The following is a 21,676-nucleotide window of genomic DNA, read 5'->3' on the forward strand; positions in this document are numbered from 1 at the left end:
TTTCCTACGTGGAATGTTTCCCTCTATTATATATATATAGAAAAATATATCTAAAAACAAAGATGATGTGACTTACCAAATGAAAGTGCTGGCAGGTCGATAGACACAAAAACAAACACAAACATACTCACAAAATTCTAGCTTTCGCAACCAACGGTTGCTTCGTCGGAGGGATGGTAAGAGGAGCCCCCAGTCAAGGGAGACTTACAGGGGAGGATAAAAAGGAAAGATAGATTGCTGAGGACTGCACTGCATGAGATCTGAAAATCTGAGAGCTTAAAGGTGGAATATATGGCAATATATAATACAAGTATGACTGACACAACATTGTGCACAATCTAATAAGTTTAGAAAGATAAGTATGTGATAGAGGGAAGAGGGGGGGGGGGGGGAAGAGGGCTTGGAGGGGGAATAGATGGGACTGAAAACTAAGGTACACAAAACTAAATGGATGTGAAGAAATGAATACTGAAACCAAAGAAATTAACAAAAATGAAGAAGCAAGGACTTGTAATGCCAGTTCCCACCTGTGGAGCTCTGAGAAATATATTTCTGTGGTAAGAATCAAGATGGGATGTTTGATGAAACAGCACTGAGGTTAACACTGTCATGTTGCAGAGCAAGTTCTGCAACAGGATGTTGTGTGTTTCCAGCATACACACTGTGCCTATGAAAATTCATCCAAACTGATGACCTGGTGGTAGTCGTACCAATGTAAAAAAGCTGAAGAGTGTTTATGTAACAGGTGGTACAGGAGATGTGTCATTTCACAAATAGTTCTCCTTTGATAGAATATGTTTTGACAGATACAGAGTTGGTATAAGTGATGGTAGGAGGGTGCATAGGTTAAGCCTTACAGTGGAGACAGTCACAGGGCTAGGAACCATAGAGTAGGAATAAGTATGGAAGAAGCATCAGGTCTGAGAAGGATGCGGTTATTGGCAGGGACATGACAAGCTATTCTACATGTCATGGACAAAATGTCGGATAGAATGGACCTCATTTCATGGTATGATTTTAGGGAGACATAGGCTTGTTGAAGTAACTGATAAATACTTCCAAGGCCAGGATAATACTGAGTGACAACAAGTGTATTCCTAGGAATTATTTGGAGGGATCAGTAGTACCAGAACTGCATGTGATGGCCGAGGAAATCTGCTTTTGAGCTGAGGTGGTGCTGTAATTATGACCAGTGAAGACAGAAATGGGAAAGGTGATCTATCCCTGTAAAGAGCCTGCATCTGAATAAATGTGTTTGCCTTGCCTGTGCTGTATGAGAGGAAACATTTGACATGGAAAGAATGGCAGCTGTTAAAATATAAGTACCATTTTTGTTAATAGTTTTAACCTTTTAAGTGGGCATGATGGATATATCTGTCCATGCTCTGCTATTGCACAGTGGGTTCGACGGATATATCCGTCCACTGCGTTCTGTGGCTAGTAGCTAGTGGGAATGACGAGTTATCGGCCTGCCGTTGACACTGTGGTATTAGTTGAGCTTCGTCCACTAGATGGCAGCTCTTGTCATGCAACACAGCGTGTTCTAGGCTAGTTATAACATTGTCCACCCGAGCGCACGTCAAGAAAATGCGTCCTGTGAAGCAGCTGCAAAAGCGTGCCTTTTTCGTCTGTGTTTACCGCAGTGTTAGTGAGTGATCTTTTGCAATAGCGAAAAGAAGTCGTTTATCATATTCGCAGATTGAGAAGCTGCTTTTAGAAAGTGATGATAATTTCAGTGACAGTTCTGAAAGTTTTCAAGATACAGATGTTGAGGCTCATGAAAGTGAGTTTGATTCAGAACCATCTGACAACGAGACACTACTGCAGCAGATGGTACCTAGTGAATTTGTGCATGCTAGTTCAGTTCGTATTCAATATTTATTCAGTGGTGATAGCGGTACAGTTGTGCCTCTAAAACAAAATGATGTGATGAGTTGTTTTATGTGTTTTGTGGATGATGCTTTGCGCACAATGATAGCTGAACAGAAGAACTTATATGCAGAACAGTTCATAGCTTCTCATCCCAATATAGCAGCATGTTCCAGGGTTCACAGTAGGCAGAATACTACATGCGATGAGGTAAAAACGCTTATTGGAATGCTTGTACTTCAAGGAATTCTTCACAAACCAGACCACAAAATGTACTTTTCAAAGAGGGAATCAGTTGACACACCTTTCTTCAAGAAAGTGATTAGTGAAAAGCGGTTTCATCTTCTATTGAAATTCCTCCACTTTGCTGACAATACCTCATATGATCCACTAGGCACTATCAGCAGAAAACTATTCAAAATTTACCGCATTATGGAGCATCTGTGGCGTAAATTCAGATCAATGTACATGCCAGATAGGAACATCACCGTTGACAAATCGTTGTTGCTCTGGAAAGGACAGCTTGGATGGAAGCAATATACACTCCTGGAAATGGAAAAAAGAACACATTGACACCGGTGTGTCAGACCCACCATACTTGCTCCGGACACTGCGAGAGGGCTGTACAAGCAATGATCACACGCACGGCACAGCGGACACACCAGGAACCGCGGTGTTGGCCGTCGAATGGCGCTAGCTGCGCAGCATTTGTGCACCGCCGCCGTCAGTGTCAGCCAGTTTGCCGTGGCATACGGAGCTCCATTGCAGTCTTTAACACTGGTAGCATGCCGCGACAGCGTGGACGTGAACCGTATGTGCAGTTGACGGACTTTGAGCGAGGGCGTATAGTGGGCATGCGGGAGGCCGGGTGGACGTACCGCCGAATTGCTCAACACGTGGGGCGTGAGGTCTCCACAGTACATCGATGTTGTCGCCAGTGGTCGGCGGAAGGTGCACGTGCCCGTCCACCTGGGACCGGACCACAGCAACGCACGGATGCACGCCAAGACCGTAGGATCCTACGCAGTACCGTAGGGGACCGCACCGCCACTTCCCAGCAAATTAGGGACACTGTTGCTCCTGGGGTATCGGCGAGGACCATTCGCAACCATCCCCATGAAGCTGGGCTACGGTCCCGCACACCGTTAGGCCATCTTCCGCTCACGCCCCAACATCGTGCAGCCCGCCTCCAGTGGTGTCGCGACAGGCGTGAATGGAGGGACGAATGGAGACGTGTCGTCTTCAGCGATGAGAGTCGCTTCTGCCTTGGTGCCAATGATGGTCGTATGCGTGTTTGGCGCCGTGCAGGTGAGCGCCACAATCAGGACTGCATACGACCGAGGCACACAGGGCCAACACCCGGCATCATGGTGTGGGGAGCGATCTCCTACACTGGCCGTACACCACTGGTGATCGTCGAGGGGACACTGAATAGTGCACGGTACATCCAAACCGTCATCGAACCCATCGTTCTACCATTCCTAGACCGGCAAGGGAACTTGCTGTTCCAACAGGACAATGCACGTCCGCATGTATCCCGTGCCACCCATCGTGCTCTAGAAGGTGTAAGTCAACTACCCTGGCCAGCAAGATCTCCGGATCTGTCCCCCATTGAGCATGTTTGGGACTGGATGAAGCGTCGTCTCACGCGGTCTGCACGTCCAGCACGAACGCTGGTCCAACTGAGGCGCCAGGTGGAAATGGCATGGCAAGCCGTTCCACAGGACTACATCCAGCATCTCTACGATCGTCTCCATGCGAGAATAACAGCCTGCATTGCTGCGAAAGGTGGATATACACTGTACTAGTGCCGACATTGTGCATGCTCTGTTGCCTGTGTCTATGTGCCTGTGGTTCTGTCAGTGTGATCATGTGATGTATCTGACCCCAGGAATGTGTCAATAAAGTTTCCCCTTCCTGGGACAATGAATTCACTGTGTTCTTATTTCAATTTCCAGGAGTGTATTTCATCAAAGCGTAGCAGATTTGACATCAAATTATACAAACTCTGTGAAAGCAGTTCAGGATATGTATGGGACTTTATTGTTTACACTGGAAAGGACACTAATTATGGTAGCCACTATCTAGACGAAAAAATAACCTCTTGAATTGTTTTAGAGCTTGCACACGATCTACCTGGGAAAGGCCACTGTATTTATCTTGACAATTGGTACACCAGTACGTATATGGTGGACAAACTAACCAGCAATAACACCGATGTTGTCGGCACAATGCGGCAAGACAGGAAGGGGTTCCCTGACTCCATAAAAAAGGAAAAACTGAAGAAAGGGGAGTACATAACAGGGTACAAAGGCAAGCAGATGGTAATGAAATGGAAAGACAAAAGAGACGTTGTAATGGTCAGCACCTTCCATGACGATACATTTGTAAATGTAAACTCAAAGAAGGGAATCGTACAAAAGCCACAAGTTTTCGTTGACTACAACAAGAATATGGGGGGTGTGGATAGGTGCAATTCTCAGTTACAAAAAGCTACCAGATGGCCAGAAACAGCCTGAAAAAATACTATCAGAAGATTTTCCGCCACTTGTTGGACATTGCATGCTACAAGACATTCATTCTGTACATGAAGCATGGTGGCGAACAAAGTAAAATGAGCTTCCTGATTAGTCTTGGTGAACAGTCGACCATATCTTCACCACATCAAGGGACATCAGTAGGACGCCCACCTCAAACACCAAAAGCAACACACCTTACAGCCAGGCATTTTCCAGACCTTCTGCGACCCACAACGAAGAAAAGACCAACAAGGTGTGTGGTGTGTATGAGAAAAGGCCTTCGCAAAGAGACTTCATACTGGTGTGCAGAATGCGAAGTTTCCTTATGTGCAGCACCTTGTTTTAAAATGTTTCACTCTGAAAACGATATGTAATATTGTGAAAATATAGTTTTGTTAACTTCTGCAATATATTTTATTCATTTCCACCCAATATCAATTTAAATTCCACAATGAAAATGCGAAGGAAAACATGAGAACAGTGCGCAGCACCATCGAGAACGGGCGCGCTGGCTTATATTACCCACTGTGGAAGAGGCGCGCATGCAAACGACCCACTTAACAGATTAAATGGTCTGGACATCATGAGGGTTCAAAAAATGAAAATTTTCTGTTTTATTTAATAAAATTCTGTAATTCTTCACAATTCTCCAAACATGTACTTTATGTACAATATGCAACCTCATCACTTTTGTGTTTAAATGCCTTTTTAAAGCAGATGCAGTGAGTGCTTTTTAAGTGCCTAGGAGCCCACAAGAGGTCTGCTAATATCAAATATAGACCTTAATTTGAGGAGGAAATATCTCAGAATGTATGTTTGCAGCTCAGAATTGTGTGGTACAGAAAAGACTCATTGGAAACAAGAAGGGACAGAGTGATAGGGCATATGTTAATGTATCAGGGAATAACTTCTGGGTGCTAGAGGGAGCTGTAGAGGGTAAAAACTGTAGATGGAGACAGAGACTGGAACATATCTAACAAATAATTGAGGACAGAGTTTGCAAGTGCTACTCTGAGATAAAAACAGTGCCACACTGACAGCGGGAATTTACTGCAATTGACCCTTCTGTCAATACAAGTAGTTTACTTCAGTTTACGTGTGCTTTTTGCATGCATTTATGTTGTAGACCTTGTGTTGTGATTGGGCTAGGTGTATTTCAATGATTTAGCATGACAAAATGTCAAAAACTAACAAACTGAATTCCAGTCACAAATTTGATGGTAAACTGCACAAGTGGATTGTTGGAAATCATATTAAAACTGTAGGAGTTGTTATGTCACAGTGAAGTGGGGTTAGGATTAATACTTAATTGTGCCAGTACAACAGATGTGAAGCAAAAGGATGAAAACATACACATGCACAACCCATGCTAGAAACTGTTGTGGTAGAACTAAAGCCAAAATACGAAGGTCTTTCAGATTCTAAATTCCTGCAAAAATGTTTACAAGGCAAAATGCAGAATCCAAAAAAAAAACTCTCAGTAGTTGCATTTGGGACCACTTGCCAAAACTGCATTTTTTGGCATGTCAGCCTTTCAGATTGGTGTGATGAATGTCATAATATACTTTAATAATGGAGTTACAAGCAGATTCAAAACCTTAAACAGACTAATCATCTGGAGACACAATAAAAATGGGCTTCTACTGGTGGACAGACAGTGTGTCAGTGAAGGTAAAAAAAACTGCTGAATGCATGACAAAGGAGGCCAGAGTAACAAAGAAAAGAAAGAAAACTAGAGAAAACTTGTCCAAGACTTAGCATATCATTGGCTAATAGCCAGCAAACATTTTATTGTATTCTAAGAAGCTAAATGAAAATTTTCCCAAACAGGGCTTGTTACAAAGTTCAAGATCTTGTTGTTGACCCACTGTCCAATGATCCCTCCAATCCACAAACTGCATATACCTAGGAACGTGTGTGAAGATAATGGTAATGAAGTCATCAAGATAAAGATCTTATCTTGAGTTTTATTTCTGAGGAAATGCAATAATCCTATTCCCTTGTCTAGTGTTACTGTTAATAATGTTAGTATCATCCACAATCTGGACAGTTTAGTATGATTACAACTCCGTCCAGGTAATATTACAATAAACAATTTACTTTTTTGTCTGTCTCACAACATGATTAACAATAAACAGCAAATTCTTTTATCCCCAGAACCATGGCAGAAAATGATTTGAACAGGTCTCAGAATTATAAGCACTTTGTATGTGTGTAGGAAGGCGATATGAACTACTATCTCTGGCACACAGTATAAGCATAATTAACAAAATATAAAAAGTTGTACCACACTGTCCCTCTCCGTAGGTGAGCAGAATCTTAACACTCTAACCACAAGTGTATTTTCCTGTTTATCTATGAAAATAGTGGGGCTTTATTTCAGTAATTAGAATAGTTGGCCTTTACAAATGTCTGCTTGTGTCTGTATATGTGGGGATGGATATGTGTGTGTGTGTGTGTGTGTGTGTGTGTGTGTGTGTGTGTGTGTGTGTGTGTGTGTGTGTGTGTGTGCGCGAGTGTATACCTGTCCTTTTTTCCCTAAGTTAAGTCTTTCCGCTCCCGGGATTGGAATGACTCCTTACCCTCTCCCTTAAAACCCACATCCTTTCGTCTTTCCCTCTCCTTCCCTCTTTCCTGATGAAGCAACCGTGAGTGGCGAAAGCTTTAATTTTGTGTGTGTGTTTCTTTGTGTATCTATCAACATACCAAAGCTTCGTTTGGTAAGTTACATCATCTTTGTTTTTAGAATAGTTATAAGGATATAATTATATGAATATAACAAGATGACCAAATCTTATTTTTGAGATGATTTTAAATTGACCTTTAACATAAATAATCAGAAAAATTTGAATATTCCATTTAGTATTATAAAAACTGAGTAAACTTACTGGTAAGTTTTCTGTGTCGTTCATTTCTTAAAGGAAGGTTCTATGCAAAGCTCAGGAATATGAATACAAAATTGCTTCCACCAGAAGGTACATGTGTAAGTATATGTATGAGACTAGAGAACATTAAAAACATGAATCCCAATATTATAGATAGGAAAACAGTGACCTAAAATGTCTCAGAGAGAGAGAGAGAAAAATATATATATATTTCACGTGAAAATAGCAGCCTATGATGTTTCAGAGTAAAAGAAAAATATTTGATGGGAAAATAGCAGCCTATTATGTTCCAGAGCAACAGAAAAGTAACTGACAGAAAGATCATGATTTGTGAGGTGCAGACAGAGTAGAAAACAGATCTGACACCATAATAATGGGCCCTGTAAAACTGTCTGGAGAGAGCTAAGTGCACCCGTCACATTGCCCATGGATGGAGGGTTAAGGTATTAATATTTCTGCTAAATTATTTATTAATGACTGCTAAGATTAAATTGTATGATTTCTGGAAACATCCCGTCAAAACTGATCGAAGTTCAGAATATCTGTTACAAATTCTTTTAAATGTTCATATATGTAAAATTCATATAAATTTTCGTCAGGGTGATTACTCAAACATGGAAAAAAATTCCCAGAAAGTTTCAGGTGCAATGGGTAACAGGGTGTCAAGAAACTCCTGATAAATTAATAGAAATTAATGGTGAGTGGGAGCATGGTGTACAGGCAGCATTTCTCAATGTCTTTTCCTACCTCTCACCTGAGTTATAGTAAGACACTATTCTTTATTGCTAGCTTGTCAAAGGTTAAGCAATTAGTAATTTTTCTTCTACTCATTAGCAGTTAGTGCTACTGGGGATTAGCTTCCCCATTTGGGCTAATTCTGAGATGGGAAAGTAGGCGCAACTGTGGGCAAAGTTAGATCAGTCTTGGTTCATAATAAAGTACACTGCTGGCCACCGTAAATGCAACACCCTGAAGGAAGCATCCGAATCAAGTGAAATTTACACCATGAGTTTGCAGCGATGAGATATGCAACTGATTAGAATTTCAGCGCAGACGCACATCACGCGCGCCTGTGGCGCCACCTCATAGCGCCATTTAAGGCTTGGCGATTTCGATGAGTGTACGTTCGGCACGTGTGTTTACCTTGTGGTTGTTTCACAAGACGATCAGTTATGCCTCGTAGACAACAGCGAACATCTTTTGATCAAGTATCCGAGTTCGACAGAGGAAGGATAGTGGCTTACCGAGATTGTGGATTATCATACAGAGAAATCGCTAGTCGTGTTGGACGAAACCAAACAACTGTAAAGCGGATATGTGACCGTTGGATGCAGGAGAGTACGACGGACCGACGTGGTCGATCGCATTCACCTCGGTGCACCACTGCATGTGCTGATTGGCAAATTGTGCGCATGGCAGTGACGGATCGCTCAGTGACATCCCGAACCATAGCACAGCACATTGCGTCTGTAACGCATCATCCAGTGTCTGCGCGTACCATTCGACGCCGTTTACAGCAGAGTGGTCTGTCCGCAAGACGTCCATTGCTTCGTCTACCATTGATGCAGAACCACAGACGTCTCCGTCACCAATGGTGTGATGACAGACGGATGTGGACGGCAGAATAGAATGACGTTGTCTTTACTGACGAGGCACGCTTCTGTCTGCAGCACCACGATGGTCGGATTCGAGTGTGGAGACACCGTGGAGAGAGGATGCTGGACAGCTGCATTATGCACCGCCACACTGGTCTTGCACCGGGTATTATGGTATGGGGCGGTATTGGATATTACTCTCGCATGCCTCTAGTACGCATTGCCGGTACTTTAAATAGCCGGCGCTACATATCGGAGGTGCTGGAGCCAGTTGTCCTTCCTTACCTTCAGGGCTCGGCCACAGCCATATTTCAACAGGATAATGTGCGACCATACGTGGCACGCATTGTCCAAAGGTTGTTCGTCAATAACCAGATTGAATTGCTTCCCTGGCCGGCTCGCTCTCCGGATCTTTCGCCGATAGAAAACATGTGGTCCATGGTTGCTCAACGAGTGACCCAGATTACATCCCCAGCTGCCACACCAGATGATCTTTGGCAACGTGTGGAAGCTACTTGGGCTGCTGTACCCCAGGAACACATCCAACGTCTCTTTGACTCAATGCCGAGACGTGTGGCAACGGTGATCTCCAACAATGGCGGCTACTCTGGCTACTGATTCTGGCAGGAACCACATGTCACAGACGTCTGTAAACGTAATCATTTGATACTTGGTCAACATGTTATCTACAAAATAAATTTTGTTGTGCTACCTCTTGTCTTTCTTGGTGTTGCATTTACGGTGGCCAGCAGTGTATTTGCAAAATCATAATGACAGTACTATAAAAATGATAGATTTCTACTCTCCAGATATTAGAGATGTTGTGTCCCAGACAGGCATAACGAAAATACTGCCAAACATGTAACCTCTTGAGCCAAAGGGTCTTCTTCTGAAGTCAACACGCCCCCCCCCCCCCCAATTCCCTCTCTCTCTCTCTCTCTCTCTCTCTCTCTCTCTCTCTCTCTCACACACACACACACACACACACACACACACACACACGACCATTATGTCTGGCTGCAGAGGCAAACTTCGAATAACTGTGCATGATGGGAGATGAAATCTGGTTAATATGATTAAGGAGGGGGCTGCGGTGTCTTTCTTCACATACTTAGGCTGATCTCAGAACCTCTCCACTGAGTCTCTCTCTCTCTCTGCCTCTATCTGCCCTCAGACCTACCACTGCATGCACTCCTACCTTCTACATGCTTCATAAAGTCCATATGCCCCACCATCCATTGTTTCCAGTATTGTACGCACACTGAGAGAATCTCTGCTTCGTAGACCAACACCATCTGCCTATCATCTGCAGCCTTCCCTCCTACATAAAAGACACTGACCATTTCCCCCACTGACTCTCCATAGTTACCATTCCTTAACCACACAGTGCCTGGTTTATCACTACTGATGCCACCTCCCTTTATACTAACATCCCTAATGCCAATGGTATTCCTGCTATTGAACACTTCCTTTCCTAAGGCCCAAAGGATGCCAAACCTGCAACTTACTTCCTGGTCACAATAACGAAGTATATCCTAACTCATAATTACTTCACCTTTGAAGGCATCACCTACACACAAATCTGAGGTAGGGCAATGGACGCCTGCATGGCACCCATCCCATGCCAAGCTATTCATGGGCCGTCTAGAGGAATCCTTCCTAACAGCCCAGAATCCCAAAACCTTGACCTGGTTCAGATTCACTGATGATATTATTGTAATTGGGATCCAGGGTGAGGGCATCCTACCTCACATTCCCCCAGACTCTCAACAAATTCTTCCCCATTTGCTTCACCTGGTTCTCCTCAACCCAACAGGCCACCTTCCTGTACGTTGATCTCCATCTCAGAGATGGCTACATCAGTAACTCCATCCATATCAAACCTACCAACCACCAGGAATACCACCATTTTGACAGCTCTTACCTATTCCCTTGCAAACATCCTAACCACTTATGCCTTTTTGCTTCTGTAGTGAGAAGCAGTCCCTCCCAAAATGAAACAACCATCTCGCTGAGGCCTTCACAGACCTTACAGTCTTGTACTGAAATAGATGTTCCATGACTTATCTCTACAGTCACCCATCACCACGCAACGTACCACCATCCAACCACAGAGGAGCATTCCCATCATAAATTGGTACCACACAGGACAGGAGTTACTGAACCACATTCTCCATCAGGGTTTTCACTATCTCTCGTTGTGCCCTGAAAGGAAGAGCATCCTATTCACTATCCTTGCCACCCCTCCCACAGTGCTGTTCCAATGGCAAACAAACCTATATAGCATCTTCTTGCATGCCTACTCCACCCCTGCTCCCATTCACTTGCCTCATGTTTCATATCTCTGTATTAGACCTACTTGCAAGACCTGCGCCATACATCATCCCGAGACCACCTACTCCAGTCCAGTCCAAACATCACATGTCCCAATTAAAGCAGGACTACCTGTGAAAGCAATCATATGATCAACAAGCTAAGCTGCAACTACTACGCTGCATTTTACATGGGAATGACAACTAACAAGCTGTCTGTCCGAATGAATGGACTCTGACCTACATACAGTTGGTCCACACAGTTGCTGAGCACACTAACCGACACAAAATTCTTCACTTCCGTAACTGCTTCACAGTCTGTACCATCTGGATTCTTACTACCAACACCAGTTTTTCTGAACTGAAAATGTAGGAACTCTCCCTGCAGATAAACCCTACACTCCTATCCCCCTAGACTCAACCTTCATCAGTCGCAGTCCTTCACCCACCTGTCCCTTTCCCTGTTCCCACTTGAGTACTACACAGCCTTCTCTTCCACCAATGCACCCATGTATTTTCCTTCTCGTTTTTTTTTTACTTCTCTCTTTTTTGCGCACTCCCCCCCCCCCCCCCCTCTGCCCCACAAATCATCTGTCTACCTCCTGACTGTGCCTTACTGCCCAACCCTCTTCACACCAGGCAGGTCCCTGTCTACTCCTAGAGCCAGTACTTGATTATGCCCATCCCTACCCTACTATGCTTTGATGTCCAAATACTTATAATCTAGGTTACATAAAGCTATTCAATCTGTACATTTTGCAAATGTTTCTTGGATGAAGATTTAGGTACCACACCAATATTTCAATGAAAATGGAAACATATTAATCAGATGTAATAACATCAATATGATGTCCCTAAGAAAACTGAAGGGAAGGTGGTGATGAATTTAGTGTGCGGGACAGTGAAGCCCTTCTTGATTTCATCCATGATGTGAGATGGACAGGAAATAGGGTTGATCCAAGGAATGGTAGAATGATGGTGGTCTGACCGACATTATGCCATGTCACACTGATGGCATGTGAATATACAACATAGTTGAACATAAAAGAGCAAAACTTTATTGATATGAATAACTTTAAAGGAATTTACTAGTTTATCAATGACAATTTGTGCAGAGTAATTTGTTTTCATTTATTTATTTATTTATCCATCCATAGACAATCAGGATTGTATGGATGTTGTCAAATGAGTATATACAATAGGTAAACAAATTTATAATTATCACAATTGGAATTCATGAATATTGTAACATAAAGATACAGTGCTAAATCATTTAATAACACAATTGATAATTTTTACATGTAGCTGTATACTGACATCTTCCAAGTAATCCTTGACAGTATAAAAACACTTTTCCAAGAGATATATTTTTAGCGATTTCCTGAAGATATCTATTTCGCTTATGTCTTTGATTTCTCATGGAAGATTTTTGTACAATTTCATTACATTGTGTAACATGCTATTTTGAGTTTTTGATTTGTTTTTCCTATAGAGGTGAAAGTGTTGCCTGTGTCTTGTTTCATGTGCATGTATGGAACTGTTTATTAGAAACTGGTCAATGTGTTTTTTATGTATATCACTGTCTGAAAAATGATATTCACAAAGAATGTCAATATACCCAAAGATTTGAATAACTCTGTCCAATGGGATCTATTGCTACTTTTTGGTATGATTTGTACAGCCGTTTTTTGCAACTTAAATATTGTTTGTCTGTTCTGCTCATTTGCTCCCCCCAGAAGGATATGCCATAACTATTTATAGAGTCGACACATGCAAAAAATGCATTTCTAGTAGTTGAGCTACTACACATTGAATTCATTATCCTAAGTGCATAGCATTCTGAAGCTATTCGTTTTCCAAGTACTGCAGTCATGTGACTAGGGCCTCCCATCGGGTTGACTGTTTGCCGGGTGCAAGTCTTTCGATTTGACACCACTTCAGTGACTTCTGCATCAATGGGGATGACATGATGATGATTGAGAGTCAACATGCATTCCTAAAAATTTTGTTGTTGGTACACATTCTATGTGCTTGTCATTAACTTTCAGTGTGGTACTGTTTAGTTTTCTGTTTAAGTGGAAACTAATACTGTTGGTTTTTTTTTTTTTACATTTAGGGTTAATTTATTAGCCTCTATCCACTGGCATACATGCTTAATTGTTCCCTCCACATGATACAGATTGAGAACTTTAGTTTAGCTACTCATTACTGTAGATCTGTTATGGAAAAAGGTGGTGTTGCAACATTTATAAGAAATAATATAGTGTATAAATCCCTAGATTTAAGCAAATACTGCGATGAACAACATTTTGAGGAGTGTGGCATTGAGTTAACAGCAGACAGTGCAACTGTTATTGTTCTGGTTGTTTACAGGGCACCTGCTGGAAATCTAAATGTATTTCTAAGACAAACTGAATCACCTCTGGCCCACCTATGTAGGAAAACTAAATCTCTCATTGTTATACGTGACTTCAATGTGGACCTTTTAACAGAAAATAGAGACAAGACAGATTTTGAACATTTAATGTACTGTTACAATTTAGTACCATTAGTGGACACTCCAACTAGAGTAACTGCCAGCTCTAGCACTTTAATAGATAATGTATTTGTAGATAAGGATGTTGTTGCTGTTGTGGTGAAGTCACCCATTGTTGTTGTGGTCTTCAGTCCTGAGACTGGTTTGATGCAGCTCTCCATGCTAATCTATCCTGTTCAAGCTCCTTCATCTCCCAGTACCTACTGCAGCCTACATCCTTCTGAATCTACTTAGTGTATTCATCTCTTGGTCTCCCTCGATGATTTATACCCTCCACGCTGCCCTCCAATGCTAAATTTGTGATTCCTTGATGGCTCAGGACATGTCCTACCACCCGATCCCTTCTTCTAATCAAGTTGTGCCACAAACTTCTCCCCAATCCTATTCAATACCTCCTCATTAGTTAGGTGATCTACCCACCTAATCTTCAACATTCTTCTGTAGCACCACATTTCGAAAGCTTCTATTCTCTTCATGTCCAAACTATTTATCATCCATGTTTCACTTCCATACATGGCTACACTCAATACAAATACTTTCAGAAATGACTTCCTGACACTTAAATCTATACTCCATGTTAACAAGTTTCTCTTCTTCAGAAACGCTTTCCTTGCCATTGCCAGTCTACATTTTATATCCTCTCTACTTCGACCATCATCAGTTATTTTGCTCCCCAAATAGCAAAACTCCTTTACTACTTTAAGTGTCTCATTTCCTAATCTAATTCCCTCAGCATCACCCGACTTAATTCGAATACATTCCATTATCCTCGTTTTGCATTTGTTGATGTTCATCTTATATCCTCCTTTCAAGACACTGTCCATTCCGTTCAACTGCTCTTCCAAGTCCTTTGCTGTCTCTGACAGAGTTACAATGTCATCAGCGAACCTCAAAGTTTTTATTTCTTCTCCCTGGATTTTAATACCTACTCCAAATTTTTCATTTGTTTCCTTTACTGCTTGCTCAATATACAGATTGAATAACATCGGGGAGAGGCTACAACCCTGTCTCACTCCCTTCCCAACCACTGCTTCCCTTTCATGTCCCTTGACTCGTAACTGCCATCTGGTTTCTGTACAAATTGTAAATACAATTTCGCTCCCTGTATTTTACCCCTGCCACCTTTAGAATTTGAAAGAGAGTATTCCAGTCAACATTGTCAAAAGCTTTCTCTAAGTCTGCAAATGCTAGAAACGTAGGTTTGCCTTTCCTTAATCTTTCTTCTAAGATAAGTCGTAAGGTCAGTATTGCCTCACGTGTTCCAATATTTCTACGGAATCCAAACTGATCTTCCCCGAGGTCGGCTTCTACCAGTTTTTCCATTCATCTGTAAATAATTCGTGTTAGTATTTTGCAGCTGTGACTTATTAAACTGATTGTTGGGTAATTTTCACATCTGTCAACACCTGCTTTCTTTGGGATTTGAATTATTATATTCTTCTTGAAGTCTGAGGGAATTTCACCTGTCTCATACATCTTGCTCACCAGATGGTTGAGTTTTGTCAGGACTGGATCTCCCAAGGCAGTCAGTAGTTCTAATGGAATGTTGTCTACTCCCGGCGCCTTGTTTCGAGTCGGGTCTTTCAGTGATCTGTCAAACTCTTCACGCAGTATCGTATCTCCCATTTCATCTTCATCTACATCCTCTTCCATTTCCATAATATTGTCCTCAAGTACATAGCCCTTGCATAGACCCTTCATATACTCCTTCCACCTTTCTGCTTTCCCCTCTTTGCTTAGAACTGGGTTTCCATCTGAGTTCTTGATATTCATACAAGTGGCTCTCCTTTCTCCAAAGGTCTCTTTAATTTTCCTGTAGGCTGTATCTATCTTACCCCTAGTGAGATAAGCCTCTACACCCTTACATTTGTCCTGTAGCCATGCCTGCTTGGCCATTTTGCATTTCCTGTCGATCTCATTTTTGAGACGTTTGTATTCCTTTTTGCCTGCTTCATTTACTTCATTTTTATATTTTCTCCTTTCATCAATTAAATTCAATATTTCTTCTGTTACCCAAGGGTTTCTACTAGCCCTCGTCTTTTTACCTACTTAATCCTCTGCTGCCTTCACTACTTTATCCCTCAGAGCTACCCATTTGTCTTCTACTGTATTTCTTCCCCCACTCCTGTCAATTGTTCCCTTATACTGTCCCTGAAACTCTGTACAACCTCTGGTTTAGTCAGTTTATCCAGGTCACATCTCCTTCAATTCCCACCTTTTTGCAGTTTCTTCAGTTTTAATCTACAGTTCATAACCAATAGATTGTGGTCAGAGTCCACATCTGCCCCTGGAAATGTCCTACAATTTAAAACCTGGTTCCTAAATCTATGTCTTACCATTATATGATCTATCTGATACCTTTTAGTATCTCCAGGATTCTTCCATGTATACAACCTTCTTTCATGATTCTTGAACCAAGTGTTAGCTTTGATTAAGTTATGCTCTGTGCAAAATTCTACCAGACGGCTTCCTCTTTCATTTCTTAGCCCCAATCCATATTCACCTACTATGTTTCCTTCTCTCCCTTTTCCTACTGTCGAATTCCAGTCACCCATGACTATTAAATTTTCGTCTCCCTTGTCTACCTGAATAATTTCTTTTATCTTATCATACATTTCTTGAATTTCTTCGTTATCTGCAGAGATAGTTGGCATATAAACTTGTACTACTGTAGTAGGCTGGGCTTCGTGTCTATCTTGGCCACTATAATACATTCACTGTGCTGTTTGTAGTAGTGAGTAGTCCCCACCCGGAGATCCAAATGAGGGACTATTTTACCTCCGGAATATTTTACCCAAGAGGACGCCATCATCATTTAACCATACAGTAAAGCTGCATGCCCTCAGGAAAAATTACGGCTGTAGTTTCCCCTTGCATTCAGCCGTTCGCAGTACCACAACAGCAAGACAGTTGTGGTTAGTGTTACAAGGCCAGATTAGTCAATCATCCAGACTGTTGCCCCTGCAACTACTGAAAAGGCTGCTGCCCCTCTTCAGGAACCACATGTTTGTCTGGCCTCTCAACAGATACCCCTCCGTTGTGGTTGCACCTACGGTACGGCTATCTGTATCGTTGAGGCATGCAAGCCTCCCCACCAACGGCAAGGTCCATGGTTCATGGGGGGAGGTAGATAAGGATATTTGCAATAATTTAACAATGAAAAATATTATAAATGGGCTCTCTGATCATGAAGGGCAATTCCTCACTCTAAACCAAATGAATGTACAAAGAAAAGAAAATTTCATTTGGAAAACATTTAGGATTATAAACAGACACACCACTGAAACCTTTAATCAGCAATTATGGCTTGTGAATGGTCTCCTGTATATGCTACAGTTGATGTTAATTCAAAATTTAATATATTTATCAATGAAGTTACAAGCCTTTTTGAAGAAGCATTTCCTAAAAAATCAGTGAGAGAAAACCTGTTCAAATCTGGAAACAAGCCTTGGATTACTAAAGGCATCAGAATCTCTTGTAAAACAAGAAGGGAACTATATGCTGAAGCCAGGAGTTCAAATGATAACAGTAGGATTACACACTATAAAATCTACAATAAAGTTCTGAATAAGACCATTCAGGTAGCAAAGAACATGTGCTTGAAGGCAGAAATTGACAACTCGAGCAATAAAGTAAAAACTATCTGGAAATTTGTAAAGAAAGAAATGGGGAAAAATGCAGTTTGTAGTGAAAATATCCAAATCAAAAGTGAGGGTAAACTTGTTAGCAATCCAAAACCAGTTGCAGACACATTCAACAACAATTTTTTAACAGTGACAGAAAAAATAGCTTTACAAGGGTCCATGAAGCAAGCCATCAATCTTTTGAAAGCTAGAGTACCTGGTTCAGTACAGCACATGAAGGTAAAAACAGTCACTGTTCAAGAAATTGAAAGAGTTATTAAATCCCTGAAAAGTAAAAACTCTGCTGGAATTGACAACATTTCTAACAAATTATTAAAATACTGCTCCAGCCATGTAAGTAAAGTCCTTTGCCACATTTTTGATGCGTCACTTAAGCAAGGAATAGTTCCTGAGAGGCTTAAGTATGCAGTTGTAAAACCACTGTATAAGAAGGGGGATAAGACGGATACTGCTAACTATAGGCCAATATCAGTACTGACAAGATTTTCAAAAGTTTTAGAGAAACTAATGCATGCCCGGATAGTTAAGCATCTCAGTGAACACAATAGCTTCAGCAAAAGTCAGTTTGGATTTCAGAAAGGTTTGTCAACAGAAGATGCAATATTTGCATTTACTGGCAAACTCTTGGAATCTATCAACAAAAAACTGAAAGTGATTGGCATATTTTGTGACCTAACAAAAGCATTTGACTGTGTAAATCACCAAATTCTTTTCTGCACATCTCGGTATAAGTGGCGCAGCAGGGAAATGGCTCGACTCATATCTGTCAAACAGAAAACAAAAAGTTGTAGTAGATAGTCAAGATGGTGTCCCAATATCTTCGGAATGGGGTACCATTACATGTGGAGTGCCGCAGGGCTCTGTTCTGGGACCCTTACTTTTTATTATATTTATAAATGATCTTCCTCTCTCTACAGAATATTGTAGATTCACCATTTTCGCGAATGACACTACACTACTTATTGATAATTCGGAAGATAAGCTTGAGGTAACGGCAAATAAGGTTTTAAATGAAACGGTGAACTGGTTCAACATTAATGGTCTTATTTTAAATTACTGTAAAACAAACTACATTCAGTTCCATAAAACATCCAAAGATGAGGAAATATTTGTAAAGGTAGGTGAACAGACAATAACCAGGGTAGATTCCTCAAAATATCTAGGCTTGCATATTGATAGCAAACTGAATTGGTCCAACCACATCATGAATCTGTGCAAAAGACTAAGTTCAGCAACATATGCATTGCGCATTGTTTCTTCTTATAGGAATATGGAAACCATGAAGTCAGCGTATTATGGTTACTTTCATGCAATTATGGCATTTGGAATTATGTTTTGGGGAAATCAGCCACTGGCGTGTACAGAAAAGAGCCATAAGGATCATGTGTGGAGTCCATCCTAGAGCCACATGCAGGAATCTTTTTAAGAAGCTTGAAATACTTACATCCACTGCGCAATATATATTCTCATTGATGTGCTGCATAAGGAAAGAAAAATCCATCTTTAAGCTGAATAGTGCATATCACAGTCACAATACTAGAAGGAAACATGATATCCACTATGAACAGCCAAATGTAAGTATGGTGCAGAAAGGAGTCCATTTCAGTGGCTGTAAGATTTTTAATGCCCTCCCTTCAAGAATTAAGTGTTTGGTAGATGATGATCTCCTGTTTAAAAAAACCTTAAGGCAGTTCCTATTGCAAGGATCATTTTATACATTAGAAGAGTTCCTGAACTACAGTGTTTAACATCTCTTGTATTGTAAGTTGCAAATGTATGCCCAAATTTGTATTTGTAATAACGAATATTTTTATTGTAAACATATATTTTGCAATATTTATTTCTCTGTAACACCTATTATTTTGTAATCTTTATCTCTCTCTAAAATGTATTTTTGTAGTGGGACCTAAGTTACTGTTTACTGTTTTTTGTTTCGTAATCTCTATCTATTTCTAAAATGTATTTTTTTTTTTTTTGTAGTGGGACCTAAGTTACTGTTTTTGTTTTGTTTTATGTATTACCATAAATTCTGGCCAAAAGCTTGTAAAACTGACACGTTCCATATCCTGTAATACTGTCACAACATGGATCACTGGAACAAGAGATAAATAAATAAATAATAAATAAAATAAATAAAAACCAAACGATATAAAAATATGAGCTTATGTTATGAAGGACAAATGATTTCTTGCCCAACAGAAATTGCAGGGACCTTCAACAAATACTTTGCAAACATAAGTGAACAGTTGGTGAGTGGACTGGAAGAGCACAGCAAAATATCACCTCCATCATGCAATAGTGTGAGAAATGTGTCTACATCTTTGTTCCTTTCATCCACAAATACTGAAGAAATTTTATCAGTTATAAAAACCTTGAAAACAGGGTACTCATGTGGAATTGATGGAATACCAGATCCAATTATTAAAAAATGCTGTCTTGCCTTAGCTGAACCCTTGACACACTTGTGCAACAGCTCACTGGCATCAGGAACCTTCCCTTCATGCCTAAAAACATGAAACTGAAACCACTGATCAAAAAAGGAAATCCCGAATGTGTTTCAAATTATAGACCAATAGCCCTACTGCCTGTATTTTCAAAAATTTTAGAAAAAGTTTTTTATAACAGATTGATTTCCTAAATAAAAATGAAATTCTCTCTCCCTCACAGCATGGCTTCAGGAAAGGCTATTCAACTGAAAGTGCAATATTTGAATTTCTTAATGCAATCTATACTAAACTGGATGCAAGTGAGTTTGTGACAGGCATATGTCTTGATTTATCTACAGCTTTTGACTTCATTGACCATAATGCCCTACTGCAGAAGCTTCACCAATTAGGAATTACAGGTATATCCAATGAGTGGCTCAAGACATACCTATGTGGTCGCAAACAGGTGGTTGAAGTGCAATATACTGACCATAACAAAATCAGCTACTACTATTCAGGATATGAAAATCTGAAATATGGCGTCCCTCAAGGATCAGTATTAGGACCCATTCTGTTTCTCCTCTATGTCAATGATCTTATGTACAACAAGTATTGCTAAACTACCCTCCAATTTGCAGACGATACAAGCTTCCTTATTAGTGGTAAAACAGAAGAAAAACATAAAGACTCCGCTATCCAAACAATGAACACTGTAGAACAGTGGTTCAGCTACAACAAGCTAATTACAAACAAAGAAAAGACAGTAGCACTGCACTTCTATAATGCAAAAGGAAGACACCACCCAAACATAGAAATAGAACTTAGGGACAGAGTTCTTGAAAGTGTTAACAGCACTAAATTTCTGGGACTCTGACTCCAGAACAACACAAAATGGGAGGTACACATTGAATATTTGCAAAGAAAACTAAGCAAAACCTGTTACATGATACGGATCTTAAAAACTTGTTGCAGCAAAGCCAGCCTCTTAAATGTATACTACTCTTATGTGCATTCTGTAATTAAATATGGCACAATCCTCTGGGGCAATACAACAACAAATATTAAACTTTTCAGGATGCAAATGAGAATACTAAGAATTATTGAAGGGGTAAACAGTACGAAATCATGCAGACCCATATTCAAAAAACTGTCAGTTCTTCCTCTTCCTTTCATTTTTATCTATGAAACTTCAGTCAAACAATGTATTGATAGACACCCAGATATCTTATTAAAAAATGAAAATATGCATGCACACAATACAAGGCAAAAATCTGACCTTCATATGAAACAGGTGAGAACATCATTCTGCCAAAAAGGCCTACTACATACTGGGATAAAGATTTTCAATAATCTACTTAACCATATTAAATCAATAGGTAAACTCTGTAGTTTTAAGGCTGAAGTAAAGGCATATTTAATTGATCACTGCTTTTACAGTCAGGCAGAATATATAAAAGCCAAACAACAAAACTAAAGATGCATTATTAATATTATACTTTGTATATTGCCTGTAATGTTTGTTGTATGTATGAATCTTTGCTAAATTACTTCAATATCTAGTCCTCAGGATTGCAATACAAACTGTATTTTATCTTTTAAATACCTAACCATGTCCAGTATCCTTGTATATATTCTATACATATAGGATTTGAAGGACTAAATAAATAAAATAAATAAATAGTTATGAAATGCTGAATTGTTATGGTAGTTTTTCATTTAGCTAACGTGCTTGAGGGTTTCAGAGGATTTCCTTATCCCATTGGTTACCCAGTTGTTATTGTTGCATGATTTAGTGATTCTTAGAACTTTAGGAATCATTTCTTCAAATCTGTATTTAAAATTGAAATAAACTTTGAAAACTTCCCATTTATAGTAGTTCCTCTGTACACT

The sequence above is a fragment of the Schistocerca nitens genome, chromosome 5, assembly GCF_023898315.1.
Source record: "Schistocerca nitens isolate TAMUIC-IGC-003100 chromosome 5, iqSchNite1.1, whole genome shotgun sequence".
Lineage (NCBI taxonomy): Eukaryota > Metazoa > Arthropoda > Insecta > Orthoptera > Acrididae > Schistocerca > Schistocerca nitens.